The sequence below is a fragment of the Equus caballus genome, chromosome 25 (genome assembly GCF_041296265.1).
Source record: "Equus caballus isolate H_3958 breed thoroughbred chromosome 25, TB-T2T, whole genome shotgun sequence".
Classification (NCBI taxonomy): Eukaryota; Metazoa; Chordata; class Mammalia; order Perissodactyla; family Equidae; genus Equus; species Equus caballus.
Genome location: NC_091708.1, coordinates 33,191,095 through 33,201,152, shown reverse-complemented (window position 1 = coordinate 33,201,152; position 10,058 = coordinate 33,191,095). Strand labels below are relative to the sequence as shown.

Genomic DNA, 10,058 nt, shown 5'->3' with positions numbered 1-10,058 from the left:
GCCCACCAAGAGTCTCCTCATTAGAGCAAATGACACACCTATCACCCAGGCAATTCCAAGGGATTTAGGAGCTCTGGGTCAGGAATTGGGGTCAAAGACCAAATAGGAGAACAAAAGATGCTCCTAGCAGGTTTATCACTTAGGAAATTACAGAAGTTTTAGGAGCTCTGGCCAGGAGCTGGGCATGAAGACCAAAATATATATTTCTTATTATATCACAATATCACAGTGTTTGTTCCAAAATATATATGCATATTTAAAGGCTCATGGTGTTAAAAATACAGTAACTACTTAAAAGTCTTCAACATAGTCTTTAGCTTTAAGTAAAGTAGGCATATTTCCCCAACTTTCCTAAAGATAGAGCATAGCACCTGATAGAGGATTGGTGACAATCAGAAACTTTAAACCCAGGACTGCCTAGAATATTCTGGATGAGTAGTCAGCACAGAAATACCACAGTATTTCTATTTTTACATCGTTGTGATCATCACATTTAAAATCATACACAGGGGCTGGCCCCGTGGCCGAGTGGTTAAGTTCCCGTGCTCTGCTTCGGCTGTCCAGGGTTTCACTGGTTCGAATCCTGGGCAGGGACATGACACCACTCGTCAGGCCATGCTGGGGCGGCATCCTGCATGCCACAACCAGAAGGACCCACAACTAAAAATATACACAACTATTTACCGGAGGGCTTTGGGAGAAAAAAGGAAAAATAAAATCTTTAAAAAAAAAAATCATACACACAACTTTTCTTACCTCACTATATTGTTTAGCAAACATTTTTCCATGTTGCAGTATATTATTTGTATTTCCTCTGAAAAAGTCATACAGTCTCCTGAGCTTTCGTTTTTTTCTCCTGCAATCACTTCATCTCTGACGATCCCTCACCTAGAGCTCTGGAGAGTTCGGCGAGCTAATGGAAGGAGGCTGTTCTAGTGGGTGAGAGAGCAGGCTGTGGGGTCACACACACCTTTCGGAATGCTGGCTCTGCCACTTCCTTGTTATGTTGCCTTTGGCAAGTTACTTGTCAGCTTTCACCTCAGTTTTCTCATCTGTAAATTGGAAATAATGGTGCCTCGTGCAGAGAGTTGGTATAAGGATTAAATGGGTTTAAAAAATGCATATGTAGGGGCCGGCCCAGTGGCACAGCAGTTAAGTTTGCACATCCCGCTTTGGTCGCCCAGGGTTCACCAGTTCGGATCCCAGGTGCGGACATGGCACCGCTTGTCAAGCCATGTTGTGGCAGGTGTCCCACATATAAAGTAGAGGAAGATGGGCACAGATGTTTGCTCAGGGCCAGTCTTCCTCAGCAAAAAAGAGGAGGATTGGCAGCAGATGTTAGCTCAGGACTAATCTTCCCCAAAAATAAAAAAAAAAAGATTTTTAAATGCACGTGTAATATTGAATCCAGTGCCTGACACATAGTAGCTCTTAAGAAACAGGCGCTGATATTATTATTGTTAGTATTGCTGTTGTTGTTGGCATACTTTGCTTTTTCATAGAGTCCATGTATCATCATTACTTAACTCTTACCAAATGACTGCCCATTCCTTACTCTTATAGGTCATTCTGCAAGGTACATCCTCAGGCATACAACTTTTTCTTCCCCTGAAAGTTATCTCTCCAGATTAAACTCCCAGGAAGAGCCAGCACAGCCACACAGCCTTTTCCACTCTCTGCCTGGTGAGCTGATTCTTCAAGACCCAGTTCAAGAGCCTCATCTTCAGAAAGCCTTCTCTGACTGCCAAAGAGAGTGAATCTCCTCCACCCTACTTTACCTAGAACATACCATCTCCCTCACAGGTACTTTTGGGTCCTCTCTCTCCAATCCAATTTCCACATGGCCCCAGAAGGATTTTCCTAAAAATGCATGTAGAGCACTCTGTGGGAAAATAGAGTCTCTCTCTCTCTCTCTCTCTTTTTTTTTTTTTTTGAAGAAGATTAGCCCTGAACTAACATCTGCTGCCAATCTTCCTCTTTTTTTTTTGCTGAGGAAGACTGGCCCTGAGCTAACATCCAATGGATAGAATCTCTTAATGGATAGCGAGAGTGTAACTTGGTACAAGCTCAAAGAAGGGCAATTTAGAATTGATCCAGCAATTCCACCTCCAGGAATATTTTTCTGCAAAAGTACTCAAAAATGGGCAAAACGGCACATCTACAAAGTTATCAGGGTAGCAATGCTTGTAGTAGCAAAAAATTAGAAATCATCTCAATGTCCATCAATAGGGGATTATTGAAATAAACTATGTAATGTACATACACTGGAATACTATACATTGGTGATACTCTATGTAGTAAAATGGGGGCATTTCCAAACTATAGCTATATGTTTAGTGAAAAAAGCAAGATGCAAATCAATGCATGCAGAATCCTAGCATGTGTGTGAAGACTAAAAAAGAGGGGAAACAATAGATCCATGTGTGTGCTTGCAGTTGTGTAAAATACTTTGGAAGGATACCTCAGAAACTGGTAACATTGGTCCCCTCTGAGGAGGGTGTGGTAGCTGGTGGACGGAGCAGAAAGGAGATTTTTCTGTGTATACCCTTTGCTGCCTTTGAATTTTCAGCCATGCAAATATATCATCTATTCAAAATAATAGCAATAGTAGAAAGAAAATACGTGTTGTGGAGACACAAAAATATTGCTATATGTGCTTGTTGCTAAAAGGAGGGCAGAGGAATTCATCTTATGGAGAAAATTGCTCTCATCTTGTGGAAAAAACCTCCTAAGGGCCTGTTGGTTGTGCAAAGCCAAAGCCCAGGGCCTGGTCTGGAGGAGAAAGGTTAAAACTATTGGAAAGTAAAAGATGACCTCTTCGGGTGAAGAGGTAGTTCTGATTTTAAGTGATTTTTTACCCTCTGGAGTGGACCCAAGAGACACAAGTTTGGGGCAGTGGGAACTGGAGGGAGAGAAAAGGAAAGAGAAAGGACTAAATAAGAATAAGAAATAAGAATGGACCTCCAGGGCTGAGACGGCCCCCATCAATGGTATGAAGTTGGAGACCTCTAGACCAAGTGACTCTTACTTTGGAGCCAAATCTTGTGTGGCAGGATGTGAAGGCGCAAACTGTTTTAATACCAAACATTTTGTAGTTGCCTCCCTTTCTTTGTCTACTTACCGCAATTATTTTCCCTCAATTACCATGCAGTCTGGATGTTGAGCCCTCCCTACCCTTCAGAGAAGGGAAATCTTTTCTTTTTCTTTTTTGGTTCGTTTGTGTCAATGGCTGATCATCCAGACTCTAGATTGAGTAGATGACCAAGTCTTCTAGAGAAGACCAGAGGTACTAGAACAGAGAAAGGAGGAAGTACTATTGAGGAGGCCAGAAAAGGAGAAGGAAAGAATTTCCCCAAACTTGAGGATATCAGAGGACAGGAGGAGGAGAAAGTGACAGGGAGGGTCACCACGAGGACCCCACTGGCCTGGGAGCTGATCTGGGGCAGTTTACAGAAAAGGAGGAGGACTTGAAGCTTAAGTGAGCCGGGTAAATGGAGCTAGAAAAGAAGGCTTCAAGAACACTGAGCAAGGAGCAGGGCGAAGGCTGAGTCACTGTCACAAATTGCTCAGCTGTGACCAGAGAGAACCTCCTGTTGCCTGCACCAAACTGGTCCATGCACATTGTTCCTCTGTGGGCAGCTAGTGAATAGGTCACTCCATCAGCATCCATAACTCACTGGATGCCTGCCCAGCTGGAGAGATGCCCAACCATCCCACACAAGCTCAACAGGAACCTGCCCTTTTACTCCAGGTGACAGATACCTACAGAATGCCCCAGAACAAAACCTATAAGCCCAAAGCAAGGGAATGGAGCCCTGGACTCAGCAGAGTGGTGACAGGAAAGCTCTGGTCATCTGTACTTGGTGGGGGAAGGGAAAGGAGAAAAGTGGGAACTCAAGTGACAAGTTCAAACCCTCCTGAGATAGGACAGTGGTTAAAAAGACTGCTGTTTCGCATGGATAGAGACAACCTAGATGGCAGTGTCTGGCAAATCTGAAAATGTTACTCACTTACTTAAAAACTTTCAAGGGCTACTCTCCACCTCTAGGGTAAATTCCAAATTTCTCAGTCTAGTGTATCAGTCAGGATAGGCTAAGTCATGCTGCAGTAACAAATTAACCCCCAAATCCTAATGGCTTAACACAACTAAAGTTTGTTTCTTGCTCATGGTACATAACCCATGCATGTGCTCCACATAATCACTCATGGGCCCAGACTGACGGAGGGGCCACGACTGTGGAGCTGCACCACTTGGAACACATGACCTTCTTGGTCACTGTGGCAAAGCAGGCAAACTGGGGGAGGACTTGCTTTTTTATACTTTAGCCCAGAACTGACATGTGTGACTTCTGTTTACAGTCCATTGGTGAAACTGGTCACGTGGTTCCCTCCAAGTGCAAGAAGACTAGGAAATGCGAGGAGTAGATGGATATTTGGTGAGCAGTAAACATCTCTACCATACACAGCATTCAAGACCCTTTGTGATCTGTTCCCAGGATCCCCTCCAGCTTCATCTCCTGCCACTCCCCTCTTCCCAACTCAAAATCCACCTCTGGTCACAGGGTCTTCTCCCAGCTCCCCAAGCACTTCCTTGAACCTTCACAACCTTGTATTTTTGCTCATGCTGTTTCCTGAACATAAAATGTCCTTTTTCTATCTTCCTCATCTGCCAAAATTCTACTTCTCCTTTTAAGTCCAGCTCAAATGTCACCTTCTCCATTCTTGGTCCCTTGAGGTGAACTTGATTGACCCTTTTCAGTTCTGCCATGTTTCTTTTTCTTTATCTCCATTAGCACTTAGGGTCTGTGGGACTGACTTCCTGGCATCTTTCACAGTGCCTGGCACAAAGTGGGCACTAAATAAATATTTGTTGAATAAATGCTTTGACTTTAGAATTTTTCAGATAATAATTTAATTGTATGTCTTTCTCTACATCCATCCACCCACTCCCAATAGGTTGTGAACTCTGGCTGATACAGACTACATCTTATTCATCTCCTCATTTTCTACCAACATGGGCATATATTTCAGTAAACATTTGGGGGAGAACCAATCAGTTCGTCTGATATTTAATTTTAGATAATGAATTAAAAAATAATTGTGGGGTTGGCCCAGTGGCGCAGTGGTTGGCTTCACATGCTCCTCTTCAGCAGCCCGGGGTTTGCCGGTTTGGATCCTGGTCACGGACCTATGCACCACTTACCAAGCCACGCTGTGGTGGCCTCCCACATGTAAAGTGGAGGAAGGTGGGCACAGATGTTGGCTCAGGGCTAATATTGCTCAAAAAAAAATTGTGAATGGGTCTTTTAAAAATGAACATCAGCTATGTGTATGTTATACTTCAATTAAAAAGTTTACTCTGAAAAACAAACAGAGTGAAGAACAAAAAGAGGAAGTATTTAGAGAGTAAATTGCACAAACACAAAGGCACTTTTAGAAGATGCAATCATTGCTGTGCGAGTTTTGCAATGGCGTCTGTAGACAAAAGTATTAAAGTTCTCTTGGGTGCAAACAACATCAGCTGGAGCTCACTAAAGCTAAAGAGAACCCACAGGTGGAAACGTCCTGGCCTCAGGATGAGGGGCAATCAGGCCCCCAAGTGCTGTGGGGACCACACACAGCCCTCTTTACTTCTTTCATCTCTGTTTCCCTCTGAGCACATGCTTCATTATTCTCACTCACTAAAAACAAGATTTTTCTATTTCTTGGAAAACAGCCCCTTGACCCATCAGCCAACAGTTACCTAATTTCCAACTCTTTTCCAAAGAGAAACAGTCATATTCTTTGACCCGATTTCAAGACCTGGAGAAGGACTGATCGGCCCAGCTCCTTCATGCGCCCACTTGGCTGAATCACAGGGGACCAGGGTGGAAAGTCCCCAGGCGCATGCATGGCTATTTCTCACCATGACCTTCTTTACAGAGGAGCCAGGCGCCACAAAACAGGGGCTGAGAAGAAAAAGTAATTGCTACCCACTAAAATCAGGAAGAGGGAGAACTCTTCTTGAGAAAGTAGCTTCAGAGAGAGATAATATAAAACATAAATATACATCCTCTGAAAAGAACAGAGGACAAGGACACATTATTTGGGGAGGAATTAAAATAGGAGCCACGTCATGGTTGTCCTCTCCCGTCTCCCTGTATATCACCCCGCATGTACCTCCATTGTCAGTTTTAGCTCCTAAATGTCTTGTGAAATAGCTCCTCCCCCCTCACCATCTCATTGCTCCAGATCTTACCTTGTCATCTTTGGTCTGGACTGTTGCAATAGCCTCTTAACTGGTCTCAGCGCTTCCAGCGAGTCAGTCTAATCATTCACAAGATGCCCTCCAAATGATCTTTCTTACAAACATATGATGCTACCATTTCCCTGCTTAAAACTCTTCTATGGCCCCCATCACCTTCCAAGCTTCTTAGCATGGCCTTCAAGGCCTTCTTTGATCTAGGACCAGCTTCATCTGCTCTCGTTCTTTCCTAGACACCAGGACTTCTCCCCACACCCTCCCTACCAGCAATTTATGCTTTCATATCTTTTCAAGCATTTGCTCACTCTGTTCGCTCTGCCCAGGATGCCCTTCCCATCTCCATTATCTCTGCTTGGTGATGCTACTCACCCTTCAAGGTCCTCCCTCCCTCTGTGATGCCTCCACATTGTGTCCATGTTTAGCTCTGGATACATCTGTCTCCCCTGCTGTATTTCTTCAAGGTGGTAACCATGTCTTAGTTATCTTTGAATCCCCAGTTCCAAGCCTGGGGACGGACCCCCAGTAGGAATCAACAAATGCTTAGGGAAGGATGTAAGGAGGGAGGGTGGGAAAGAGGGAGGGAGAGAAAAAGAAAGGAGAGAGAAGGAAGGAAGGAAGGAAGGAAGAAAGGAAGGAAGAAAGGAAGGAAGCTTGGTTTAAGGAAAGAACCAATGGCTTGAAGTCATAATGCTTGTTTTCTCCTCTATTTATCACTGACTAACTCAGACAGGCTACGGCATTACTCCGAGACTCAGTCTCCTCCTTTACAAAATAACATCTGTCCTACTTAACTCACAGACCTATTAGGGGTCAAATAAAGAAAAGAATGTGGAAGCACTTTATTCATTTCTATCCAAAATTAGTTATTATTAATTGACCACTGTGTACTATTTATTCTCCTAACTAACTGAAGACTGCGGTCTTAGTCGACCACCTTCACTGGTCAGGACTCATTTGCAGGGCTTTGGAGTGGGGGGCGGTGAGGTAGCTTTAGTTATATATATATATATATATATATATATATATATTTTGATGAAGATTAGCCCTGAGCTAACACTGCCGCCAATCCTCCTCTCTTTGCAGAGGAAGACTGGCCCTGAGCTAACATCCATGCCCATCCTCTTCCACCCTACATGTGGGATGCCTACCACAGCACGGCTTTGCCAAGCAGTGCCATGTCCACACCCGGGATCCTAACCGGCAAACCCCAGGCTGCCAAAGCGGAATGTGTGAACTTAAGTGCTGCACCACCGGGCCGGCCCTTTAGTTATATTTTATCAGTAACTCATCGCCAGAATCTTATGAGTCAAGGGGGGCTGACATTGGGGTTCATTAGAATCACAGTGTAACAAGTGAGTAAATTTAATAACCTCATTCTATTTTAGACACTTTTTGTACTTCTTTTAAATCTTGGGTGCTCTTTCCTCCTGATTTTAATGAAAAATAAGGAATATCCACAACCACTGGCTATTATTAATGATTTGAACTCGAATTAGAATTTTTTTACTCACTTGCTTCTCAAGCTTCTGGATCAGTTTAATTGGAAAGCAGCTTGAGCCTGACGTTACAACGGGAGATGATGAAAAGCTGCTTCAGCTCGCCACTACTTATCTGTGTGAATCAGGATTTTCTTACTACTATGTGACCAAAATAGGAGGCAGAAGGAATTTAGAAGCTACACAGATGGAAGGCTACAGTTGCCACATTGCACGTGTCTGGTTGACCAGGTGGGGCCCGTTTAGGCCTGATGGCATGGTAAGAAATAGAACAATGTGGGACAAATGTGGGTCAACAATGTGGCAGGGGTTCCTTTATGTGAGTGTAAATGGAGCCTTGAGCACAGCCTCTCCCCCAGTGCCATGGCCTGAGCACCGCTGGCCTGCTGGTTCCTGACTCCTTGGGGACTGCGCTGACCACTGGACTCGAGCTTGGCTCTGTGAGGACCCAGCAGCAGCAGGGAGCCGAGTCTCCTCACTTGTGTCCTTTTCCCATGTGTGTCTTCTGCACTGCTCCTTTGCCATCCCTAGTAGACCAAAGCAAAACCCGTCCACGTCACCATTCTCACCAGTCTCTGTACCCGTTCTAAACTTCATGATCTGGCCTGACTCTGCTGGATATCTATTGCCTGTCTGCCCAGTTGCTTCCCACCCTCACATCTCGGGCAATTGTTCTTCCCATCCCTCCGTTCACAGGAACACCACAGGAACCACAGGAGCAGCCATTTTGCACATGTCTTGAACCCTGGCCATGACTGACCTAGACACAGGCTCTTCCCTTTGGATAGGACAATCCCACCTCCTGGACCAATCAATCCTTGCTTCCAGAATTTTTGGAACCAGGTCCAGGGGAAAAAAAATTGGTCTCTATCTGGATGGCTGAATTTGGGCATGTAAAACCAGAAACTGAGAATGTGCATGTTTGCTATGATGTGGACTGGAAAATGAAGGAAGCTGGTGATGGATGGGAATAATTATGCTGAGCCATGGAAAGGAAAGATGGAGAAAGAATGTTGACAGAATTTACATTTTGAACTATGTTCCTCACAGGTCTCAGTGCCATTTCCTAGAACTCCATGAGATTGCCCTGAATGTCCGCAATAAATCTCAAATTTTACTGGAGCTAAGCTAAGGCTTCTATTAGTTGCAACGAAAGAACTCTCATGAATGCACATCGAGAAACCCCAATTTCAATATTTATTGATCAAAAACTGCCTTATGTTCTTATTAACTAGCTGTCTAATTAGTCAGTTGAACAAATTTGAATTCATACAAATGAAATATGTATCAATTTGAATGCTTCTGACCTCAGTCTTGAACTCTCATGGTTACAAGGTGGCTGCAGCAGCTCCAAGCATCACATCCTCACATAATATCGAAATCTTTTTCACACACTTTTTTAAAAAAACACCCTTTTTTATTATGAAAAAAAATTAATCATTTAATCATAGAAAGAATAGCATAATGGCCAGTGATTGAAAGTTTATTCCAGCTATAATGCAGGTTATTCTGACTTTAAGGTAGTATCACATGGCATCCTTCCAAGTCCATTCCCGAGATAGCCTGTTGTACATATCTCTGTTTTATAGATCCATGCAACCTCTGGCCCCAGGGGCTCATCTGGGTCTGGATCACATAGCAGTGAATGAATGGATAAAAGAACTTTAGATACACTTAAAGCAGGAGACCACTGTGATCTTAGAATATCAAGACAAATGCCGCATTACTGTTAATATTCGGATGACAGATTCTTGTTGTAACTGCAACCTTAGGTGGTTTGAATGGGTAGTCTGGGGCTGGCCCGGTGGCATAGTGGTTTAGTACGCATGCCCAGCATCGGCCACCCAGTGTTCACCAGTTCTGATCCTGGGCGCGGACCTACACACTGCTCATCGAGCCATGTTGTGGTGGTGTCCCATCCACAAAATAGAAGAAGATTGGCACAGAGGTTTGCTCAGGGCCAAATCTTCCTCACTAAAAAAAAAAAAATCTGTTAAAAAAAAGGGGTGGTAGTCTGTAAGAACATGAATTGTCAAGAAGCATATACCACCTTGATATGGGCTGCCATTAGGTCCCATAATTGTGGCTTTCCCCGTCACCAGCTTTCACAGCTATCACTATACAGTCACCCTGTATCACATATACTTTCACAAACCTTTCTCCTCCCCTCAGATTATTGGAAGCAAACCCTAGACATTGCATTATTTCTTCTGTAAATATTTCAAAATCTATCTCTAAAAAATATGTTCTTTTTTAAAAAGACAAAATCTCCACCGTATCATGATCACAGCTAAAAATATTGACAGTCGTTTTCTAGT

General features: G+C 43.7%; 1 pseudogene; it reads right to left on the bottom strand.

Annotated features, from left to right (window-relative positions):
- Positions 1-9,266: 9,266 nt before the first annotated feature.
- On the bottom strand, positions 9,267-9,836 carry LOC111770665 (ubiquitin-conjugating enzyme E2 D3-like; annotated as a pseudogene).
- Between the last annotated feature and the right edge of the window lie 222 nt (positions 9,837-10,058).